Source organism: Populus euphratica, unplaced genomic scaffold (assembly GCF_000495115.2).
Source record: "Populus euphratica unplaced genomic scaffold, PopEup_1.0 scaffold119.1, whole genome shotgun sequence".
NCBI lineage: Eukaryota > Viridiplantae > Streptophyta > Magnoliopsida > Malpighiales > Salicaceae > Populus > Populus euphratica.
The window spans coordinates 14491-38113 of NW_011500011.1; the positions used below are offsets into that span (position 1 = coordinate 14491).

At 28.2% G+C, this 23623-nt stretch overlaps 2 long non-coding RNA genes across 5 annotated transcripts in view; one reads left to right on the top strand and one right to left on the bottom strand.

Annotated features, from left to right (window-relative positions):
- LOC105141424 (uncharacterized) overlaps window positions 1-709 on the bottom strand; it is a 4059-nt gene extending 3350 nt beyond the window's left edge. For all 4 annotated transcript variants that reach the window (XR_845373.1, XR_845370.1, XR_845372.1 and 1 more), the window contains exon 1: window positions 589-709. This is a non-coding gene — a long non-coding RNA (uncharacterized LOC105141424). The remainder of the gene's footprint in view (window positions 1-588) is intronic.
- A 3261-nt stretch (window positions 710-3970) lies between these two features.
- LOC105141425 (uncharacterized) lies at window positions 3971-23290 on the top strand. The gene is made up of 3 exons (XR_845374.1): window positions 3971-3982; window positions 14596-14599; window positions 22785-23290. It is a non-coding gene; the product is annotated as an uncharacterized LOC105141425 (long non-coding RNA).
- Window positions 23291-23623: the final 333 nt, after the last annotated feature.

A 23623-nucleotide genomic window follows, 5' to 3' on the forward strand; every position in this document is an offset into this window, starting at 1 on the left:
TAAAAAATATTTATTTTAATATATTTTAAAATAAAAAATATTTTAACAAACAATCAAGATCACGCTAAATAGGTGTGAGGTGCGGGCATGGAAGATGAACTGATATAAAAACTTCAATTACAACTAAAGATAAACAACGAAGAAAAAAAGTTGTTAAAATGGCGATTTCTGCTAAGAGCAGGTGGTGGGGTATAATGTTCTCCAAAGTGAAGTTCTCTCGAGGGTAAGGTATTCCTCAAAACTAGTCGACCACCTCTGAATAGTAGGTCCCACCGCCGAAAACTATTCACAGACGGGGTGTTTCCAAAAAGGAGCCGCTCCAGCTATATGATATACTGCTATAAAAACTTTAATCACAACCAAAGATAAACAGCGAAGAAAAGGATAAACACTGTTCGAGAGGGGAAAAAAGGTAAACAGTGTTTGAGAGAGGCAAAGGAGGAGGTCAGTAGTGTTTGAGAGTAAGGAGACCACAGAAGGAAGAGGACTGCAGTGTTTGGGGTGTTCAGCTTCGCTTTTGTAAATCGCGATTCGTGATATAAGAAAAAAATTCTTGCTTACATTTTTTTTTTTTCTGTCACTGCTAACCTCAGGGTATAATCACATAACCAATACTTCGACCTGCAAAATAGAGAAATTTCTTAACATCACATCAAATAAACAACGAATCCATGCATCTCCTCTGCCTCTTCTTCGAGCCAGGGATTTCATTGAGCATCCGGAACTCCTTAGAAGGTAAGTTACCGGTGAAAAACTACAAATTTTTTTTAGTTGAAATTTAATTTTTTTAGATTATTTTAATATATTAATTTTAAAAATAATTTTTTAAAAATAAAAATTATTTTAATATATTTTAATTAAAAATATTTTAAAAAATAATTATAATCATGCTAAAACCCTGAGATGTCAAAAAAAAACACTAATGATTTTAAATTAATTTTTTAAAATTATATTAAAATAATAATTTTTTTATTTTTTAAAAATTATTTTTAATATGAGATATAAAAATAATATTAAAATATCAAAAAAAATATTAAAAATTATATTAATTTAAAATATAACAAATTAAATTTTTTTAAAATTTTTTTAAATTTCAAAAACAAACTGTTATACATCTATGAATTCATGACATCTCTTATTCTCTGGTTCTTCGAGCCCTCTTTTGACAAGTGAGACCAGAGAGACGAAAATATCCCTTTTCTTGCAGGTGAGAGTTCTGCCACGAATAAAATAGAGAGATCCTACCTGTTACAGATCCACAAAACCAGAAAACCAAATTAAAAAAAAAAAAACAAAAGGATAATTAAATAAATCAAATAACCACCATAACTTTCAATCTGGAAAACAAAGAAGATTTGAATAGAACATCGAACAAACAACTTTCTATTCTTCGTACAATTCAGTTTGCTGTTGTGTTTAGAAATTGAGAGTTAAGAAGGGGTCAGAAAAAAATTATAAATAAATAAATCAGACCATGAAAAAAAATAATTAATTATTTAAAATATTTAAAGCAATCTAGTTAAATTTAATTTTATAAATCTAAAATTGATAAACCCAAACCATAGCTAAGCAAATCAACCATCCCCATCCAGGCTCCCGCATGCCACATCCATCATTCTTTAATTTAAAAGGTCGACATTTTTTAACCATGACTTTATTTAAAATTATAATAATGATAATAACTGCAGTTTAAAATATTTTTATTACATTTTTTATTTTTTAAAATCAGTATATTAAAATAATTTAAAATTATATATAAAAAATTTTAATCAAAAAAAATTCAACGCGCTCAAGTACCTGTTCTGTGTTGCGCGTTCAAGTCCTGTTCTGTGTTGTGTTGCGCGTTTAAGTCCTGCTCTGTGTTGCGAGATGAGAGAGACGAAAATATTACATTATACCCTCTGAGAAAGCTAATCTAGTGTAATTACTGGCATACCCCTCTAGCTCTATCATCTAATCTTAAAGAATTCGCTACGTTCAACTGAAGGACAATTTTGTCTTCTCGCTATCGAGAGGTCGTGAGTCATTTTCATTGTTGATTGAAAAAAGAATACCCTACCATGTTTCGCCCCACAAGCATTCACAATGCACAACTTAAAAAAAAAAAAAATTTATTATTTTATTTTATTTTATTAATATGAGTTTTCGAGTAATTTGTATGTACCACGATTAATCTCACAGCCTACTAAACATCCTATAAACTCAGTAAATAAATAATACACCATAAAGATAATAGGCTTACTGAAAGAACCCACTAAAAACATGAAAGAAACAACCCTTCAGTCCCACTCTTATTAAAACTCGAACAGAAATTCAAGGGAAGGCAGGTTGCTCCAACAACAACTAAGCCATAAACTGCATGATCTTTTTTATTTTTTTTTTATTATTATTATATGTCATCATATTACAGTTGTGCTATTGTATATGTCATAACTTATTTATATTAAATTTTAAAGATATATTTTAAAGGGTCTTTACTGTTTTTAATATTTAATTTTTTAAAAAATATATAAAAATAATATTTGTAGAAAAAAAAACATAGTTAGAATATTAAACAATACTCTAAAATGCTTGATGAAAGTATTGTAGTATTTTTCATTTTGTTTTTGTTTTTTTCTGGTATGCTTTTTTCTTTTTCTTTTTTTTTTTGGGGGATTTACATGTTTTTTTCCAAAATTGTGTTTTTTTATTATTTTTATCATTTTTTTCACTTAATCTGAAGAACTTATTTCAAAACCCACAATCCAACAACAAATAATTTCATTTAAGTGAAACTAAACAACAAAATTAATAAAAAAAATCAAAACTAAAAACAAATAAAATTAATCTCATATAAAAGAAATCTCACATCAACATTCATATAATCATTCAAAATAAAATTTTAAAAAATAAAAAAATATAATACAAAAATCTTACCTTTGTTTAATTGTTTGATTGTGAGTGAAGTTGAGAAGAATAAATAAATAAATTTATAGAGCATATTAATAAAAAAAATCAAGAAGAGAAAAAAAAAAGATGAGAAAACTTACCTGCACATGAAGTATAAAAAAAAAATAGAAGAAAAGGAGATTAGGAGAGAAGAGGAAAAAAAATGTTGGTATTTTTTTACATGATAATAGAAAGAGTTGTGTTTATTATGAAGTGAAAGATTATAATTTTTTTATTAGGGCATTTTACATGTAGCTCTACTAATGAATAATTAAATATTAGTATTTGTAATAATTTTATTGGTGATTTTATCCATGTTATTTTATTTAAATTTTCAACTTAATAAAATATTTTTAAAAACCTCTAAATATTACCGACAACTTTTCAAAATAGTTAATGATTCCATCGATATTACTTAATTTAAACTTCTAATTTAATAAAAAAAATTGAAAAGCCCTTTAAATATCATTGATGACTTTTCAATCTGACGATGATTTTGTTTGTATTATTTAATTCAAAATTTCAATTTAATAAAAAAAATAGAAATTCTCTAAATATCACCGATAATTTTTTAATTCATCTATGATTCCGTATGTAATATTTTAAAATTTTAATTTAATTAAAATTTTTTAAAAACTCCTTAAATATCATCGATAATTTCATCTGTAATTTTTAATTTAATAAAAAAATTTCAGAAATTCTCAAGTATCATTGAAGACCTTTTAATCTGTTGGTGATTTCATCTGGAATATTTTAAGAAAGTAATTAATAATGCAATTAAGAGGTAAACACTTCTAGAATTCTCTGAAAAGTACTAATAAAATTAATTAATCGCTGATTCTATATGTAATTGTTAATATAAATACTGCAGTTAAAAACATCTTAGAATTTTCTGAAAAATACTAATAAAATTAATTAATCAGTAATTCTATATATAATTGTTAATATAAACACTGCAATTAAAAACATAATAAATAATATCAAGAAAAAGGGAACAAGATATTGAGATGTTTACATATGGATTTTACTGATAATATTTAATATTGTTGATAATGTCATTTATATAAATAATATATTATTATATTTTTTGTTTTTTATTATAATTTTTTTGTTATACATAGTGAGAGAATATTTTTTTTGATAAAATTAAGTGTAGCCCTAATCAAAACATTTAATTAGTGTTTTTTAATATATATTTACTAATTTTCTACAGTGAAGCTTTTCTAGGGTGTTTGTTACTGTAAACTAGACATTATTTTCCCCTGCAGGCACTGGGAGAACCCACAGATTTTTTGTAGGGTATGCTAGACGTCATATGACGATTGAAAAAAGAATACCCTACCCTACCATGTTTCGCCTCAAAAGCATTCACAATGCAAAACTTCAACCTTTTTTTTTAAATTATTTTTATTACATGTTATGCCATAACATATTTATATTAAATTTGAAAAATATACTTTAAAGTTTCTTTATATTTTTTTAATATTTATTTTTGAAATATATAAAAATAACATTTAAAAAAAAGAAGAAGCATAATTGGAACATTAAATAATACTCTAGAATGCTGGAGGAAAGCGGGGTAGCTTTTTTTATATTTTTATATTTTGTTTTTATTTTTTTTCCTTGTTTTTTTGTTTTTTTGGGTTTTATACTTTTTTTTAAGATTATCTTTTTTATTTTTATTTTTTAAAATTATATTTGTTAATTTTTTTAACTTAACCTGAAAAACTTATTCCAAAACTCACAATCCAACAACAAATAATTTCTTTTAATTAAAATTAAATAAAAAAATTAAAAAAATTCAACTAAAAACAAACAAAATTGATCCTATAACAGTATTTGTATTATTATTAAGAATAAAATTTTAAAAAATAAAAAAAATATAATGTAGAAAAAAATCTTATCTTAATTTAATTATGAGTGAAATTGAGAAGAGAAAAAAATCATAAAATATATTAATAAAAAAATTAAGAAGAAAAAAAAAAGAGATGAGAAGACTTACCTGCCTATGAAGGATAAAAGAAGAGAATGAAAGAGAAGGAGATAAGAGAGAAGAAAAAGAAAAAATTGAATGTTGATGTTTTTTACATGAGTAAAAAAAGACGTATTGATTGTGAAGTGAAAGATTCTAATTTTTTTATTATGACATTTTATATATGATTTTACCAATAAATAATTAGATATTAGTATTTTTAATAATCTTGTTGGTGATTTTATTGATATTATTTAATTTAAATTTTTAATTCAATCAGAAAAAATTTAAAATCCCTAAACATTACCAATAACTTTTCAATTCATTGGCGATTCCATCAATATTATTTAATTTAAACTTTTAATTTTATCAAAAAAATTATATTTTTTAAAATATACTAGAAATTGGTGATTTCTATATATAATTGTTAATATAAATAGCACAATTAAAAAATAAATAATTCTAATTTTTTTTAAATATACCAACGGAACTAATGCGTTGGTAATATTTTCTATAATTAATATAATAAATAGCAACAAGTTATTGACATATTTACATATGAATTTTATCAATATAATTTAATACTATTAATGATCTTATCTATATGAATGATATGTTATTATATTTTTTATTTTTTTATTACAAATCTCTTAATATACAACACGAGACAATATTTTATTGATAAAATTGAATGTAATCTACTGATCAAAACATTTAATCAGTATTTTTTTAAATATATATTTACCAATTTTCTACAGTGAAGATTTTCTAGGGTGTGTCACTCTAAACTAGACAATATTTTCCACTGTAGCAATTGGGAAAGCCCACAGATTTTTTGTAGGGTATGCTAGACGTCATCTGATGTATGCGGAGATTAATAGTTTGTTTATGACGAGCTCAACCAGTGGAATAGTATTAGCGAAAATGAGCTCAACCTACACGAGCTAGAGCTCTTAATCACTTTCTCGTGGTCCCTTAAACATATTCATAGATTAATGTCTTCATTAAAATAAATAATGGGAACTTACAAAGTGATGTTAGCGAGGTTATATTGCAGCGTAATGTCATGACCTCATTGGTTCCAAAACATTTCTTCATTAATGTCGTGCAAGAGTCTCATTTGAGCTTTTGTATAATAATGTTGCTGACAGTGCTAGATTAAATGATTGAGATTTTTATTTTCTTTAATTTAACCTGGGAAAATGTCAAGAACGAATTATATTTTAGTTCTTATGAGTAAATGCATAGTCATCAATATTGATAAGCTAGTCTGGAAGAAACAAGAAATTTGATTTTGTGTTGAATTAATTATTTTTAGTTTTTTATTATTAATCATGGATATCCAGTAAACTTGATTAATTTTTTAAAATTTTAAAATTAATAATTATAATAAATTTAAGATGAATAATTTTTAAAAAGTAAATTCAAAACCTGATTAATTACGATATACTACTCAAGATTAGCACTAAATTAATTATTAAATATTAAGAAGAGTGAGTGATTTAAGCGTTGCCATTAATTAAAACTCATCTAAAGCATGCTCCTATGGATTGATTGATATTGGATTTTGAATATTGGTAAGTTGTCCCATTATTGAGCTACACTTAATCATGCAGGTATTAGACAATTTGAGTCACGATTGGAATTGGATTAAGCACTAATTAGGGATATATTCAGATAATATTTTAAAACAGTCAAACACCTCCGTTGCTGGAGCCCTACATATTATTCCGAAATACCGCTGTCTGGCACGATCCGGGCAAGGGGGTGGAATCTGAGCCTGACACCTCTTGAAGATTTCAAACACTGATCTGCTAGTTCTGTCATGGAATTGAAAGAGAAAGAAGAAGATGCCAGAAATATTTGATAAACAAAGAGACAATTTAGTGTTGGGCTATTGGACCTTCCAAAAGGCTAAAGTATAGTGTTGGGCATCCAATTTCATTCTTAGCTTAATTAATATTCTTAGGTATGCTTATAGGTGAACAATTCTTCTGGGCCTATTACTTTATTTTTTATTTTATTGTTATGAATGTGAACAGAATATTAATCTCAAGGGAAAGAAAAATAGGAACAGAAGCCCAGTCGTGTACACCGGCAATTAGGGGATACAAATAGAGAGGCCTAATATTTAAATTTAATCCTAGTCGTGTAATGACATCCCTGAATCCTTCTACGCAGGGCTGGCTAAAGAAAATTATACAGGGATCATTCTTAAAGAAACCAGGCTGATCCGGTGGGGGCGGTATAAATTTTAAGGGTTTCCTTGAGCAATATTTTTTTGTATTTACTCAACGTCTGCCAGCATTACCGAATCAAATGAAGTGCTTAAAGCTTCTGAGGGTCCGTTTTCGAGGCTTTGTTACATGATAAGGTTGACAATGGCAGAGATTTTTGTTTTCTTAAACTGAACTTGGAAAATTGTTGAGTACGGATCATATCCTTGCTATATATTAATTAATAACCTTCCTAAGCACGCTTAATGCAGGTCTTAGACAAATTCAGGCCTGATTTCGTTTATTTTATTTCATTTCTGTTAAAGTATGAAATTGATATCAGACCTGGCACCTGCCCCTTCAAAAAGTTAGTCTCAGTTCTTCAACTATACACATTCGAGTGTTTATACTTTATTTTTTATGAGCAAAATACATGAAGCATGGTAGAGGCAACACAAGCAACCCAAAGGGTTGACAGAGGAACAGATACAGCATACAAAAACAAAAGAAACCAAGCAAAACTGAACCACGGACATCACAGGACTGTGAATTAAAACAAACAGAGACCATGGCCTTCCCATTTCCATCTCCAGAACATATTGCACCTCAGTAGCCATATACAATTCCTTAGAAGAAGCAAACTAGAGAGAGCAGTCATATCAGTTTCAACTCACATACTCTATTCATGATTCCTTGTTTAGCAAGGTTAAGTGCCAGCCATATGATTTGCCTCTCTTAAAACATGACATTAAGATATAGAACCCAACCGAGCAGAGTAACGAGAAGAAATTGGAATGAAGAGATCATGAATTAATCTCCCCATGATCTAACAGGTTGTTTGTTCATCCAGTTTACAACAAAAACAAAACCAGTCTTAATAATAAATTTCTTTCCAAATAAATGAGAAAATCTTGTTAATTTTATATCCTCGTACATCTGGAGGGGGAGTTTGCTGGAAACGGTGCTTGCTTATAAAAGCCTGATCATGTCTTTTCTAGCCCAGTGTGAAACATGAAATTCAGGTATATAGCATAGTAAAAAGCATTACTAATAAAGTAGATTTTCTTCTTGATCAAGTACAAATTAAATAGGAACGCCTACTTTTTACTTTTTAGAAAAAGTAAGGTGAGTAGTTTTAGTTTAGTTTAGTTTTTATTAAAAAAATAATTAAATTAAAAATAAAAAAGAAATTGAATCAAAACTGGTTTAAACTAACCGGTTTTGGTTTGATTTGGTTTTTAGAATAAAATCTATTTTTTTTGGGTTGGCTAAATTTTTTGGTTTGATTTGATTTTAGCTATATTTTTTATGGTTTGACTTGTTTTTTTGTTTGGGTTCGGTTCGATTTTTCAGTTTTAGGCTTATAAAACTGAACCGAACAAGTTGATTTTTTACGATTCAGTTTTTTAATTATTTTTTTCTAATTGTTTTTAGTTTTATTGGTTTTTTGGTTTTTTTGCTTACCCTTAAAAAAACAATAGACATCCATATTCATTAAAATTAATTTTTTTTATTGAGTTTTTAACATTTTTGTTTTTAGTAATCATGATGTTGATCAGTTTAATTGGATATACCTCAACTAAGCTAATACAACTATGAAATTAATAATTAGGTAAAGATATAAAATTTATGATACTTAAAGTAGTAATTTTTAAGGAGAAAAAACAAACTTAAAACTTAATGATTCCATTCGATATTAAGTTTTTAACATCTTATTGTAATCTCTACTTGATTCAAACTTTATTCACTCGAAGCTATGTTAATGGGATGGCAATTTTACAGATTCATTGGTATATATCTAGCGTCACTCACTCAATAGTCTTTTATAAACAATTGACATGGAAACAACGAAGCACCTACTGATTTATTGCTTATTTGCATGAAGATTGTGGACTAATTAGTTCATGATATGGTGGGGCGTCTCCAGGGGCGTTCCTAAATCACTAGATAACTTACTATTTGAATGGCCTCACATGGTTTTTGAAAATTCCAGAAGAAGGCATGACAACTCCTATCTTTTGATATCGCTTGGAGTATTTGGCTAGTTAGAAATGACTTAGTTTTTAATAATGTTCAACCTTATGTGGAAAATACTCTTTCTATAACTTTATTTCATCTTTCTTTTTATTATATGCTAGCGAAAAGCATTTTGAGATAAATTCAACGTGTATTAGTGCATGTGGTCTAATAATTCAACGCGTAATTGAAAATATAGGGATCCCTGTATCTTGTTTCCCTTTGTATTTTTCCTTCCATAAGAACTCATATTATCGCTTGTTTAGTCATTTACTAAATTACTAACAACTATTTTTCAATAAAACTATAAAAAATTATGTCTCCCTTGGACCCAACTCAATGCACCTATTCAAGTTCATTTCAAAATAGAAAATTTAGGCCTAGCTTTGTTTTCTAAAGCTCCGTTTGTTTGCAGAAAAATTATTTTTTTTTTAAAATGAATTTTGAGGAAAATAAATTCTTAAAAAGTGAATTATTTTTTGATATTTAGTAGTGTTATAGAAAATGAACTGGAAAACACTTTCCAATATTTGGTTACGTCATGGAAAATGAACTGGAAAATAATTTATTAATGTTTTATTTTTCTCAAGTTTATTAAAATAATAAGGAACAAATCTTACAAATTTAAAAGTTGAATAAGAATGAAATTGAAAAAAAATATAATTCCATAAATTATCTCAAATAAAATAAATAATAATCATAATAATAAAGATCAAATCTAAGAAATAAAGAAATAAAAAATAAAGAAATTAAAATAATAATATTAATATTTCATAAATTATTTCAAATAAAATAAGTAACAATCAGAAGAATGAGGATCGAATTTGATAGGTAAAAATTTTTCATAAAAAAATAATAAGAGAAAAGCAAATAATAACTATAAAAATAAAGACCAAAGTTAATATAAAAATTAAATTTTAAGAAATAAAATTAAAAAATAAATATTCAAAACAAAATATATATAGCAATCAAAAGTTTGAGGATCAAATTTGATATAATCAACAAAAAATAACATTTCTAAATTTTTCACAACTTACGGAAAGTGTTTTCCTCCTAAATTTTTCAGAAAAACACTTTCTTGAAACCAACCCAAATTTTTATTTGACTAGAAAGTGTTTTCCGTTGACCAACTTTTCTAACAGCAAATAAACATAAGAAAGTTTGGAAAGTGATTTCCCGGAAACTATTTTCCGGAAAACAAACACAAGAAAGTTTGGAAAGTGGTTTTCTAAAAACCACTTTTTAGAAAACAAACACAGCTAAAAAGAAAAACACTTTCCTGAAAACCAAGCCAAATTTTTCTTTGACTGAAAAGTGTTTTTCGTTGACAAGAAAGTGTTTTTTGTTGACTGGAAAGTGTTTTTTATTGACTGGAAAGTGTTTTCTATTGACCAACTTTTCTAATGTTTAACAAACACAGTAAAATTTGAAAAATAGTTTTCCAAAAACTACTTTCCGAGAAATAAACATGACCTAAAACAAATATTTTCTATGCACAAAAAATAAGGAAAAGTTTGTTTATTTTGTATGAAAATAAAATTATGAAATTATATGACAACTAGCCTTCACGATGCAGTTGGTTTTGTAGAAATTGAAGATTTAATATAACTAAATAGAGATTTGATTAAAATAAACTATATGAATAATCTAATAAGTATTTTTATATATAAGTGGAATATGTATAAGCCAAAGAGATTTAAATTTTTTAGAATTAATTAAGCTTAAAAGTTACGGCGTGGACCAATGTTTTTGGATTTTGTTTTAATTTCCCTCAAAATTTTATATTCTTAGTTATTTTCTATTGTGATGTTAGGGGTTTTAATGATTTATTTATGGTTTGTTTGTTTTTTTAAAATATTTTTTAAAAAATTTAATATTTTTTAATTAATATTTTTTAGTATTTTGAAATCATTTAATATACTAATATTAAAAATAATTTTTTAAAATTTTATTTTAATATATTTTTAAATAAAAAATACTTTAAAAAACAATCCCTATAATATCACATTTTAAAATATTCTTTACCGTTCTTGTAAACTTTTCAAGAATATAAACTTTATTAGTTTTGTCTTCTATCGAGAAAACAAAATCAATAAAGTTTGTATTCTTAAAAACTTCACAAGAAGTTAAAAAGAATAAACTTTTTAAGGAGACCAACTTTATTAGTTTTGTTTTCAGAAAGTAAATTATAAATTTAAATTTTATATTTACAATTCTTTTTTCTCATTATTTTTTGTTGTATTTTTTGTGTTATGGCTGTTCTCACTACTGATGAGAAAAAGCAAATGACAACGAAAGCAAAGCTGCCTCTTTTTATTTGTGATCAGGTGCAAACCTATTCACTTTAAGTCGTCAAGATCAATTTTTATCGACTTAGTCTGATATTGGTCATCTCATTGGACCACGTCACTGAGTTATTCCACATCAGCTGTGGAAGGATCTGTTAGTGGACGGTTTATAAATGTGAACAAAAACCTTCTCCCTTAAAATATACCCAAAACCACATAATAAGTGGTATCATAACTTAGATCTACCAATAAATGTAGACCCTACAATTAGGATGACAATTCTAATTGTAGGGTCCAAAGTTATACAATTCATTTGTCATGATGCGTGAGACAGAAATTGCTGTGTGAGAAAAAGATTATTAGGATTATCCCACATTAAAGGGGGATCCATTCAAAATCACCGTATAATAATGCTAACAAATTAAATGCTGTTATCCAAACTCAAGAAAATAAAAAATAAAAAATAAAAATAAAAATAAAAATAAATGATACATTTGTAATCTTAAATTTCAAGGAATATACAAATTCAAAATTTAATATTTTTAAATAATAATATAAATCATATCATATTATATGATCTCACTTAATAGTTTAATTTTTTAGATTAATATAATTTTTTTACATGATATTAGAGTTTCAATAAATAAGTAGTTATGAAATTTGAATTTTATTATTTTTATTTATTTAATAAAAATTAAGTATAAAATAGAGTAAATTTATGTAAATTTTAAATATAAATAAGTTTAAATAAAAAATAATATAAATTATATTTTAAAATCTACCTAATAATTTTAATTTTTGAATTGAATAAAATTTTTATTTACCAAAATCATATATGTGACGTATGTACATACACAAAAATGTGTGGGTGTTCATATATATATATATATATATATATATATATCCTTGTCACGATCAACGTATAAATGATGTTAGAGCAGCAGCAATCTATATAAGATTCTTAGATAATCTAATTCGTAGGGATATGATTACCGACACGTAGGGCTCCAATTTCTATTTTTCAGTTTTTATTTGGGGAAATGCATTAGGTTAGTTGTCTGCTTAAAGCTCTTGTCATGATTACGAGACCAAGATAATATATATAACATGAACTTGACAAAGACATGAACAGGCTTCGTAAACAAATATATATCGGTTCGAGTTGCATGCGATAGTAATTATTGATTATTTTTCTTTTATATTCACAAGAACTAGGGTATATGTGTGAATCTGAAATCCCTGCTGCTGCTATCCCTAATCTTCTTATGTCTTGGAACTAATATCAGATCACACTAGTTATATGATCTATAAAAAAATCATTATATTTTTCTAAAACGGATTAATACGTTTTAATGGTTTATAAGAATCATTTTACATCATCTATTTAAAGATCAAATTTGAACACACACACACACTTACACCCACACAAAAAAAAAGTGTAGTTCCTGTAAGCACTGATCTTTCTCGGTGAACTTCAAAAGAATTGGAGTGAGTTAGTGTGATTTTATTCTTAATCTTCACAGTTAACAACAAAATCATATCCAAGTATCAAAGACCAATGGTTATTGATTTTGGTTATGAAATGAGTCAGGTCTTCTCGCTTTTTTCTCCACCTAATCTCAACTTTTTAAACACGGTTTTTAGCTTTAATTATTTACCAAAATGCTGATCAATTTTCCTAGTCAAATTATTGGAAATATCTCTCGTACCCTTTGAATATTCTTGTATTGAATGCATAATCGTTTCGCAATCTAGATGACGTTCACTTTCGCGCGATGATTAACAAAAACTTACAAGTAAGCGTTCGATCACGATCTTAATAGCAACACACCATGCTTGTAAGTTTTTGTTAATCATCGCGCGACAGTGAACGTCGTCTAGATTGCGAAACGATTATGCATACAATACAAGAGACTCGAGTTTCCAGTTAGGAGTCTCCGGGCCTTCCCCATGCCTGACGGTCAGAACTCGATGGAATTTGTGGCATTTGACAGGCTGCAAAAACCATGGAAATTTAAGGTCTCCATTCGCAATAAAGGAAGGCATTCGAAACCTTGGCTAAATGGCGAATGGGATGACTATGTTCATCAGAAAGGGCTCAAAAAAGGAGATAAAGTTATCTTCACTATGGATGATCAAGAGAATGGCGACAGAATATATTATATCAGAGCTGAGAGAAAGCTTTTCGGTTTCTGGTATTCAATTGATCAGCAGTAATGGTTCTATATATTAATTGACGATTGAGGCTGGCTCTGCCCCTATGTCTTGTGTCACAGGCAAGCAGAAAGTATCTTTTGGAGGTGTTAAGAAATTCTGTCAGGTTGAGTAATATACTAGAGGTGAAAAAGCAATATGTGTCTGCCTTGAAGAAGGTAAGTCCTAGTAATAACAAGTGATGTTTCCGAACCATTTGTTAATCCCATTGTAAGTAGTTAAAGTTATTGTTGACAGCTGATTAACTTTAGTTTTAGTTAATTTAACTAGAGTTAAGTTATTGTAATTAATCAAAACTAGTTTAAGTGGTATTAAAGGGCACCAATATATGGCTAAGATATGATCACTTTAAAATGAATTACGTTTTAATTTATTTTTAAAATATTTTAAAAAACTAGAAGCATGAACAGGTCGATCAAGTTAACCTCCATATATATACATTACAAAAATCAATAATGCAATAGCTAAGAGGAATAACAAGCAAGTAGATAACTAGGAAAAACAAGCTTACAAAACGGATCTCAACTAGTTAAGTTAGAAATCAAAACCTGCGACTCCCTTATCTCGGATAAGACATGACGAGTAAAAATAACTGAATTGAGTCTAGTACATATGGAAAAAGCTGCATTGAACCTCCATAGCCTACTGCCCACGTTAGAAATCTTTGTGATCGAAGAATAAATATTGAACTAATTAATATCATATAGGGATGAGATGTCGGCTAATTAATGGGAGCAATCTTACAACCTTTTCTTTTCCTTTCTTCTTTTCACCAGGTGAGAGGGACGTTAATTGCTGACATGATTGATTAATTAGTTGCTTTAAGAACTTTTGATTATCCATATTCTTAAATCCGTTTTTAATGAGTGTTTTTTTATTATTTTCAAGAAGTTGAAAAGAACAGAAACGAAAAGTAGATAAGATAGATCACGATTTTTGAACAAAAAGCTATTAAGTTCAGGATGGTCAACGCTAGTCAAGGACCTATTTATATCAGTGCCATTAGTTCTAACCTTCGGTAATTAATTTGTAAATTATTCATTTAATATTTTTCAAAATCATAATTGAGTCCCTCGTTGTAGAAAGCCTTTTCGGCCTTGTTTGTAGTCGGTGAAAGTGTAATATATTTGTATGCAAGTCGTTCACCCGTTTACGTGATCCATCATCCGCAGTAGCTTGTCACGCAAGCTGCCAGTGTGTCTCGAATCTGGACTTGACCTGTGAAAAAGATCATGTCGTGTTTTGTAATTTCTCATAGAAGTGGTCCGCTCGCCTGACATTACTGACTGCGATTTACTTTGCACGCTTACTGACATGTTCACCGTTGCACGTTCACGTGTGGTTTAGTTCTTCAAAATCTAATAGTGAACGACGATGGTAACCTGGCTGCTCCTGTTGCATGCCTCCAATAGCCAGGAGACGCTTCTTCTTCGTTTCTGTTTTTTTCCCTGCGTGACTGTCATTTTTTTTTTTTAAAGAAATTTAATTTCCAATTTTAAATTATTTTAGTTAGCTGATATAAAAATTTAAAAAAACCCCACCTGTAATAATACTAAACACCGAGACGAGAAGAGGTGCCATCGGCATCATGTACGGGAAGTGGGGGTTGGTGGAGAGGGACATCATTGAATTCTGGGATTCATTCAGTTTCACTTGTGCATTTTTTGTATGCCGGGAATGTGTTCCCGCCGCCTTTGATGGTGGGTGGCCCCAGAAGACTGTCTTATTACATTTGTAAAAATTTGATTAATTAATATGTGCACGAAGACTAATGAAACATGATTATTTAATATTTAATAAAACTCATTTTCCCACCTTTTAAAAGTGTGATAAAAGTTTTTTATTTAAAAATATATTAAAATAATATTTTTATTTTTTCAAGAACACTAAACTTTATAATTAGTTTGAAGCACAGAAAAAAACAAACAGAATCCAAATATTTAAAAAACTCAATTTAGCTTCTACAAGTGTACCACCTATTATCTATCGATTGAGGTGTATTAACTCTTGATTTTATCAATTAATTTTATTTCAAGTGCTTTAAACAGTATCTCGAAGAACCACCAGCACATGTCTGCAAGATATATAATAATATAAACTGCAAAAAGTAGAGGGGGCCCTTTAGTTTTCTTGGAGGGTTCCTTGTAGTGAGGTCCTTTTGGTTGTCTCATCCGTGGACTAATATTGCCGTCCCTTTTCTGTTCTAGCCTCCTGATTCTCCTTCAATTCCGAGTTTCACTTGATTTCTTGGCCTGCAGGAGGAGTTTCTCTCGAGAGGATTTTCGTACGTACATCGGATAGGATAAGAGGAATAGGATGGTAATATACTTGTTAGACATGTATAGTGTATTTAGAAGTGTATTAATGATTATTTTTTAAATAATTGTTTATATTAAAATACATGTTAATAATAATTTTTTATTTTTAAAAATTATTTTCAATATTAATCCAACCATATTAAATTTTAATAAAAATAAAAAATAAAAGTTTTTTTTTAATTTTTTTGGACCCATATAGCCCCACAATAATGTAGCTGACAGCGGGCTAGATTAAATGATTGAGATTTTTTGTTTAATTTAACTTGGGAAAATGTGAAGAAAGAATTATATTTTGGTTCTGATGAGCTAATGCACAGTTACGGGGATTGATCAGCTGCTCGACAAAAGACAAGAAATTAATTCGATTCGGTATTGAATTAATTAGTAAACATTGGTGAGAGGGAGTGATGCAATCAAGCCTTACCATTAATTAATACTCTTCCAAAGCATGCTCTCTTCCAAATCATGCTCCTATGGATTGATATTGAAATTGGATTTTGAATATTGGTAAGCTGTCCCATTATTGAACTACAATTAATTAATTGATACAGGAATTAGACAATTTGAGTCATGATTCTTGGTTTTAATTATGAAATTGATAGCAGACCTGCCCCCCTCAAGAAGTTAGTTTAAGTTCTTTAACTGTATCTTAACTCTTAATAGTTTCATTTGTGTACGTACCTACAGGTCCAAGTGAGATCACATGGCTTCACATCCACATTTGAGATCAGTACTGTTTGATGCCAATTTAAAGAATGATCAACGTAGAGTGAAACATGAAAGTACGCACTCTGTTAATTGGATTAAACACTAATCATATATATATATATATATATGTGTGTGTGTATATATATATATATCCAGATAATATTTTTAAAACAGTCAAACACCCCGCTGCTTGAGCCCTCGTTTTATTCCGAAATACTGCTAGCTGTCGACACGATACAGCCAAGGGTATGGAATCTGAGCCTGACACCTCTTGAAGATTTCGAACACTGGTTTGCTAGTTCTGTCATGCGAGGCAAATCGAGGATTTGAAAGAGAAAGAAGAAGATGCGACGGCGGCCAGAAATATTTGATAAACAAAGAGACAATTTAGTGTTGGGCTATTGGACCTTCCAAAAGGCTAAAACATAGTGTTGGGCATCCAATTTCATTCTTAGCTTAATTAATATTCTTAGGTATGCTTATAGGTGAACACTTCTTTTGGGCCTATTACTTTATTTTTTATTTTATTTTTATGAATGTGAACAGAATATTATTTAAATTAAGGGAAAGAAAAATAGGAACAGAAGCCCAGTCGTGTACACTGGCAATTAGGGGATACAAATAAAGATGCCTAATATTTAAATTTAATCCCAGGCGTGTAATCACATAGTTGAATCCTTCCATGTAGGGCTGGCTAAACTAAATTATAGAGGGATCATTCTTAATGAAACCAGGTTGATCCGGTAGGGACGGTATAAATTTTAAGGGTTTCCTTGAGCAATATTTTTAATATTTACTCAACGTCTGTTAGCATTAGCATTATCGAATCAAATGAAGTACTTAAAGCTTCTGAGGGTCCGTATTCGAGGCTTTGTTACATGATAAGGTTGACAATGGCAGAGATTTTTGTTTTCTTAAGTGAACTTCGACAATTGTTATGTACAGATCGTATACTTACTATATATTAATTAATAACCTTCCTAAACACGCTGCACTTAACTAAATGATACAGCGATTTGAATATTGATAAGTTGTTCAACACTCACTTAATGCGCATTCTACTAGAAAATCGGTGATGGATGAAATATATAGAATTTTAAAAAGGAAAAATAATGTCATGATGTGAATTTTTTTTAGATAATTTAATTGATGAAATGATTTAGTACTTCAAATTAGAATTTTTATATAGTGACCTAATTTATTCATCATCAAAATTATTGACAAGATATAGCTATTGGTGACTCCATCAATAAAGACCCATATATATATATATTCTGCTGACTCTCTTCTTTTATATATTTTTTTCTTCTTCATTTCAACTTTTTCCTTTCAAATTGCAACCAACCAGTCATCCCAGCTCTCTTCTTTTTTTTTTTTTTTTTAATGTAAGCACTCAAGTTTTTTATATTTTTGTACATGGTCATAATATCCGTTCTCTGATTAATTTATTATAAATTTTATTATTTTTTATAAGTAAATTTATCTTTTTAATTTTAATATTTAAATATTAATTTTTTTAGTATATGTATTTTGTTAAAGTATATACTTGTTTTATTGTTATTTATTAAAGAAACTTGTAATATGAATGTATAATTTTGTAGTTGTTATAGTTTATTTTAGATTTTATCAAATTGTATTTGTTTGTAAATTATTGACTTTTTATTTGAATTACATTGAATTAGATGTGTTGTGATGAAATAGATAATAGCTTGTTTAATAGATTCATTTTAATTTTTATCAACCCTATTGCAAAGCTGTGATTTTCGTAAATTTATATATGTTTAAATTTGCATGGACATTGATAATTAATAATGAATATTTAACATAAGTGTTTTTTTAGTTTGTTGGATAATGTTGGGGCAAACTAATATTTTTACAAATTTATTTATGTAATATAATTAATTAATACATGTTGTCATCATAATTTTATAGAGTTTTGATAGAAGTCATGGATAATTGTTCATGGATGTATCGATACTTACTCCAAGAATTTTGGAGGATGAATTATTGTACTAGGATTCAGGGTTTTATTAATTTTACAACATCTATCTCGAGAAATTTTATTGATGACAGTATTATGTGTCCATGTAGGAAGTATAAAAATAAAAAGTTTCTATATCAAGATGTTGTAATAATGTATCTTTTAACCAAAAGGGTTTTTGAAGGATTACTTATGTTAGTATATGCACGAAGAATTATTTGTTCCTAATAAGAGTATGATAGAAAGGGTGGTTGGGTTAACTTTTAATGCTAGCAATGTGCATGAAGTTGTAAATGCCAATATTAATCCTTATAGGAATATGATTATGGATGCAATAACAATGAACGAAGGTAATGTCAGTCAATGTCCAATCATAGAAGAAGAACTTAATATAGATGCAACAAGATTTTTTGATCTATTGAAAGAGTATGACGAACTATTATGGGATAGCTGCATGAACCACAATAAATTATCAGTTATAGCATATGTGTTCACTTTGACATCATGCACATTAAAAAGAACGTGTTTGAGAATATTTTTTAATAACATCATGGATATAAAAGGGAAAACAAAGGACAATATCAAGGCTAAATTGGATTTAGCATTGTTTTGTAACTATAAAAATATGAAGTTGGTTTGTAATAGGTCACAGGTCGTAAAACCAAGAGCAAGTTTCGTGTTAGAGAAAAATACACAACTATTTATCTACAAATGACTTAAGAATTTGTGTTTTCCCAATGGACATGTCTCAAACATATCAATGCTGGTTAATATGGAAGAATGCAAATTATATGAAATGAAGATTCATGACTGCCACATGTTTATGCAAACACTTATTCCATTAGTTTTTTTTATGATTTGTTATCAAAAGGGATTTGGAATGCACTCACGAAAATCAATCATTTCTTTAAAGATATATACTCTAGAAAGTTGAATGTTGATTACACTGAAAGGCTTGAAACGAATACCATCAAGATAATTTGCAAGCTTGGGATGATATTATCTTTATTATTTTTTTGACTCAATGGAGCATCTATCCGTATACTTACTTTATGAGGTAAAAGTTGGAGGACTAGTCCAGTATAAATGGATGTATCTATTCAAGAGGTTGAATATTACAATTGTAATGTAAGTTATAATTAAAAGTTTTTTTAATTAATATTTTTTTTTAATTCTATATATGTAGGTACTTCTTCAATCTTAAAAAAAGATTAAGAATAAGACGTATATTGAGACTTTAATATAAAAGATTTTTGGTGTTTTTTTTATTTTGTTGTTTTTTTTAATGGTTGATCTCCCTTTTTTATTTTATTGTGTGAGATAATTTTTTTTATAGGTAAAAAATTTATTTTCTTCTCCATTGCTTAGTCTAACAAACAATCTAAATTCACTTTAGTTCTTTGTTTTTTTTTCTTTTCATTTTGATCTTTCTGTCAAAATATTTTTTTATTTTTTTTGTATTTTGATTTTTAAAAAAACAAGATTTGACTCAATAAAAAAACCAATAATTTTAAAAATAATGTTAAAAGTTGAATACATTAAAAAAAATAATTTAAATCTTTTTGAAACGAAACAGAAAATAGTATAAATACATTAAGAATATATTTTTTATATGTTGAAAATATTTAGAAAAAAATATAGATTCAAGAATCAGATTACATTGGAATGTCAATGTAAGATCAGCCTTCCATTCCATAGGATCCAAGACTATAAAATAAGATCAGCTTGTACATGTAGATATATTGGAATGTCGGGGCACCCTCATCAGTTTTCCATTCTATCAATTCTAGGTATTTTAGATGCCTGAATTTAGACCACTAATGGTTCCATAATTTTCTTCGTTTCTCATTATTCACATCATTTTCAACGTTTTAGTTTGTCGAAGGTTGTTCGTCAATTTCTTCATGCACTGAACATAGAGCGCTCTGGTTCATGACTCCTATTGGTTAATCACGTGTTAGAAACGGAACCAGACTATTGTTAGACTTTTACTTTATTTGACATTACATTATCGTCAACAAATAACATTCAGTTGTTGTCTTGTTGGCACGGTAAGAGACCATCGGATACTCTTGGAGAAGTGTTTTTTTCTTTCAAATAATGGTCGGGTTTTCGCAGCTGTCAGATTAGATTAATAGGTTAATTTATCAACGTGATAGCGGGACTGATTAAAATAAAATAAAAAACCGGTTAGTATAACAAAACAACAAAACTCGGTCAATTAAATTGATCAATTTATAATTCAGGCAAATCCTGATAAGGCTTGGTATTTTTTTTTAAATATAATTTTTCTTTTACATCCCTTTTTTCATATATTTTTTAGTTAATTATTAATATTTTTTAAAATTCATTATATAAATATTATAAAAATATTTTATTTTTTTCATGTAGGATTTGAAATATTTAAGGATATATATTTTATATAAAAAAATTTATTTTTTCAATAAGTGATTTGAAATAGTTTCGTATATATACTTTATATTTACAAGAAAAAAATTAAGTTTTTTCAATATAAAATAATTTTTTTTAATTTAAATACTTTAATTTAAAAAAATTAAAATCTTTTAATATATATAATCTATTTTTTCAATAATCTTCTTGAATATATAAAAGACAACACGTATTTAGTTCTTTTCATATTTTTTTTAAAACAAATTTAGTTAGATATTATACAACGACAATTAATAATAATAAATAGAAATTTTTAAACTTTAATAAAGATTATAAATTAATAAAAATACAACTTCAAATACATAAATTTTAAATATAAGCGTTTAAAATTAGTTACCCTCTCTATACATTTGTTCTAAAATTGATATAATGATTTTAAATCATATAAATAACTGATTCTTTGAAAATTAACTGTTGCCTTTGTGGAACTACATATGATCTAGAAACATTTCTGTTTTAATCTTCCTTAAGTGGTTCGGGATTGAATTCCCCTAAAATTCTTATAAATTTGAAAAAGAGGAAAATTTGCAAAATTAAGTAGGGGTTCCCCTTCCAATATTATTCATTGTTAACTTGGCACAATTGGATAAACTCTAAATCGCACCAGTAGCCAAAACAATAGTTTTTTTTTTTTTTAATGAAAGACGAGAATTTTATTAATCATCATATTTAGCCAATAAGAACATGGCTAAACAGGAGAGAAAAAATAACCAAAAATATACAGAAAAATCACAAAACAAAGCATGATTGATTGGCTTCTCTATTAAGTCCATAAAAGCAGAGAAATGAAGGAAAAAAAAAAAAACTTGAAACTGCCTAACAATATTGCAATATTAAAAACCATATTTTCTAAAAATTAAATGCAATCTGGTAGTTTTCTAAGGGGTATTTATTAAATGGATCAATGGACCTACTTTCGGTAGATTTTAAAGCCAATCGACCATACTTAGAAGTTCAAAAGAAAAACAATCGATTGCCACAATCAAAGGGCACAAAAAGCTGATTTTGCCTGTTTTGTATCCTGTTTTCCACAGTGAACTACAGTTGAAAGCTTCTCTAAATAGGTATTTTGACGGACTCCCACCCATATTAGCGAAACTATCTTCTGTTTTTCTTTGTGGACCTGTAGACTAAGACAACATTGTCTGTCATCTACTTTCCAGTAACTGGTTCTAGAATATTACTTGCATAGGAGGTCAAAACAACTCGGACAAAGTTTTTCTTTCTGTAGGTTTACTAAATTGTCATGCATGTACCCAGCCCGAAGTTCACATGTAGTGAAATCCACAATAATCTTTAAAGTAAAAGGAAAAGAAAAGAAAAGAAAAACTCCACTTTATTGACCGCCATGTTTTCCGAAGATCATTAGTAATTTCAGTGCATGTTCCCAATCCAAATTCTAGATATAACAATATGTCAACGCCACATACTGAGGTTTATAAATTTCCATAATTTGATGATCAGTATGAATGACTTGTATCCATCCAACTCCCACATCACCATCCCAATAAAAATCTTCAAATTAACCATTTAGAACGCATATACCTTCTTAATTATACATTTTCCCGAGCCACTCTCTAAAAATGGAGGTGATGGCCAAATTGCTATCCGAAAGTGACTCCAGTAATAAGCGATTCGAATTCCCGACTGAGAGCTTGGGGGCTTTCACTTTGCCTGCCGGTCAAAATTCAGTTCATTTCGTTGCATTTGACATGTTAGACCAACCGTGGAGACTGAAGATCTCTGTGCGCAAGAAAGGTAAGTATCTAAAACCTTGGATATGTGGTCAATGGGGACTCTATGTTCTTCAGAAAAAGCTCAGGCCAGTAGATAGAGTTACCTTGACTATGCATGTGCTAGAGAATGGTGTAAGAAATTATCGTATCATAGCTGAAAGGAAGCATTTCGGTTTCTGGTATTCCATTGATCACTAGTTTACTGCACAGGCAAGGTAGGGATATCTTCTGGAGCAAGTGTGGAGGCTTTCTTGTAGAAAAGTGAAGAGATGAAATATAAGGGACACGGAAATGGACTCATAAGTATATAATGAGCTTAAAAGAGTTTTTCTTTCTCTAACTTAAGCAATTTTTAACTCGATCATCTTTGTTCTGCACTTTTCTTTTGCACATGAGATTATATGTTTTTACTTAATTCCTGGTTTGCCAACAACTTACTGGCACTAGCTTTGATAATAAATTCACTCGACTATTATAAAAGAAAAAAAAATATGTGTGTATTTTGTAGAAGGTAAATAAATAAAGAAAAAATTGCATTTAGCATGAGTTATGACAGTAACTTGAAATACAGGATTATGATTCAATATTTAGAGTGAAAATCAAAGATAATTTCAACCAAACATACGATTTCTCTTCGAAATATCAAGACAAATAAATCTAAACAGAAATAACTAAAATTAGTTTACAGAATTCTAATAAAATGGACTCTAAATTAATAAGATTGAACAAGAATCCAATTCATGGTGTATGTTTGGGTTCATAAATGGTATGAAGCCGTGTATTTTCTGAAAAAAC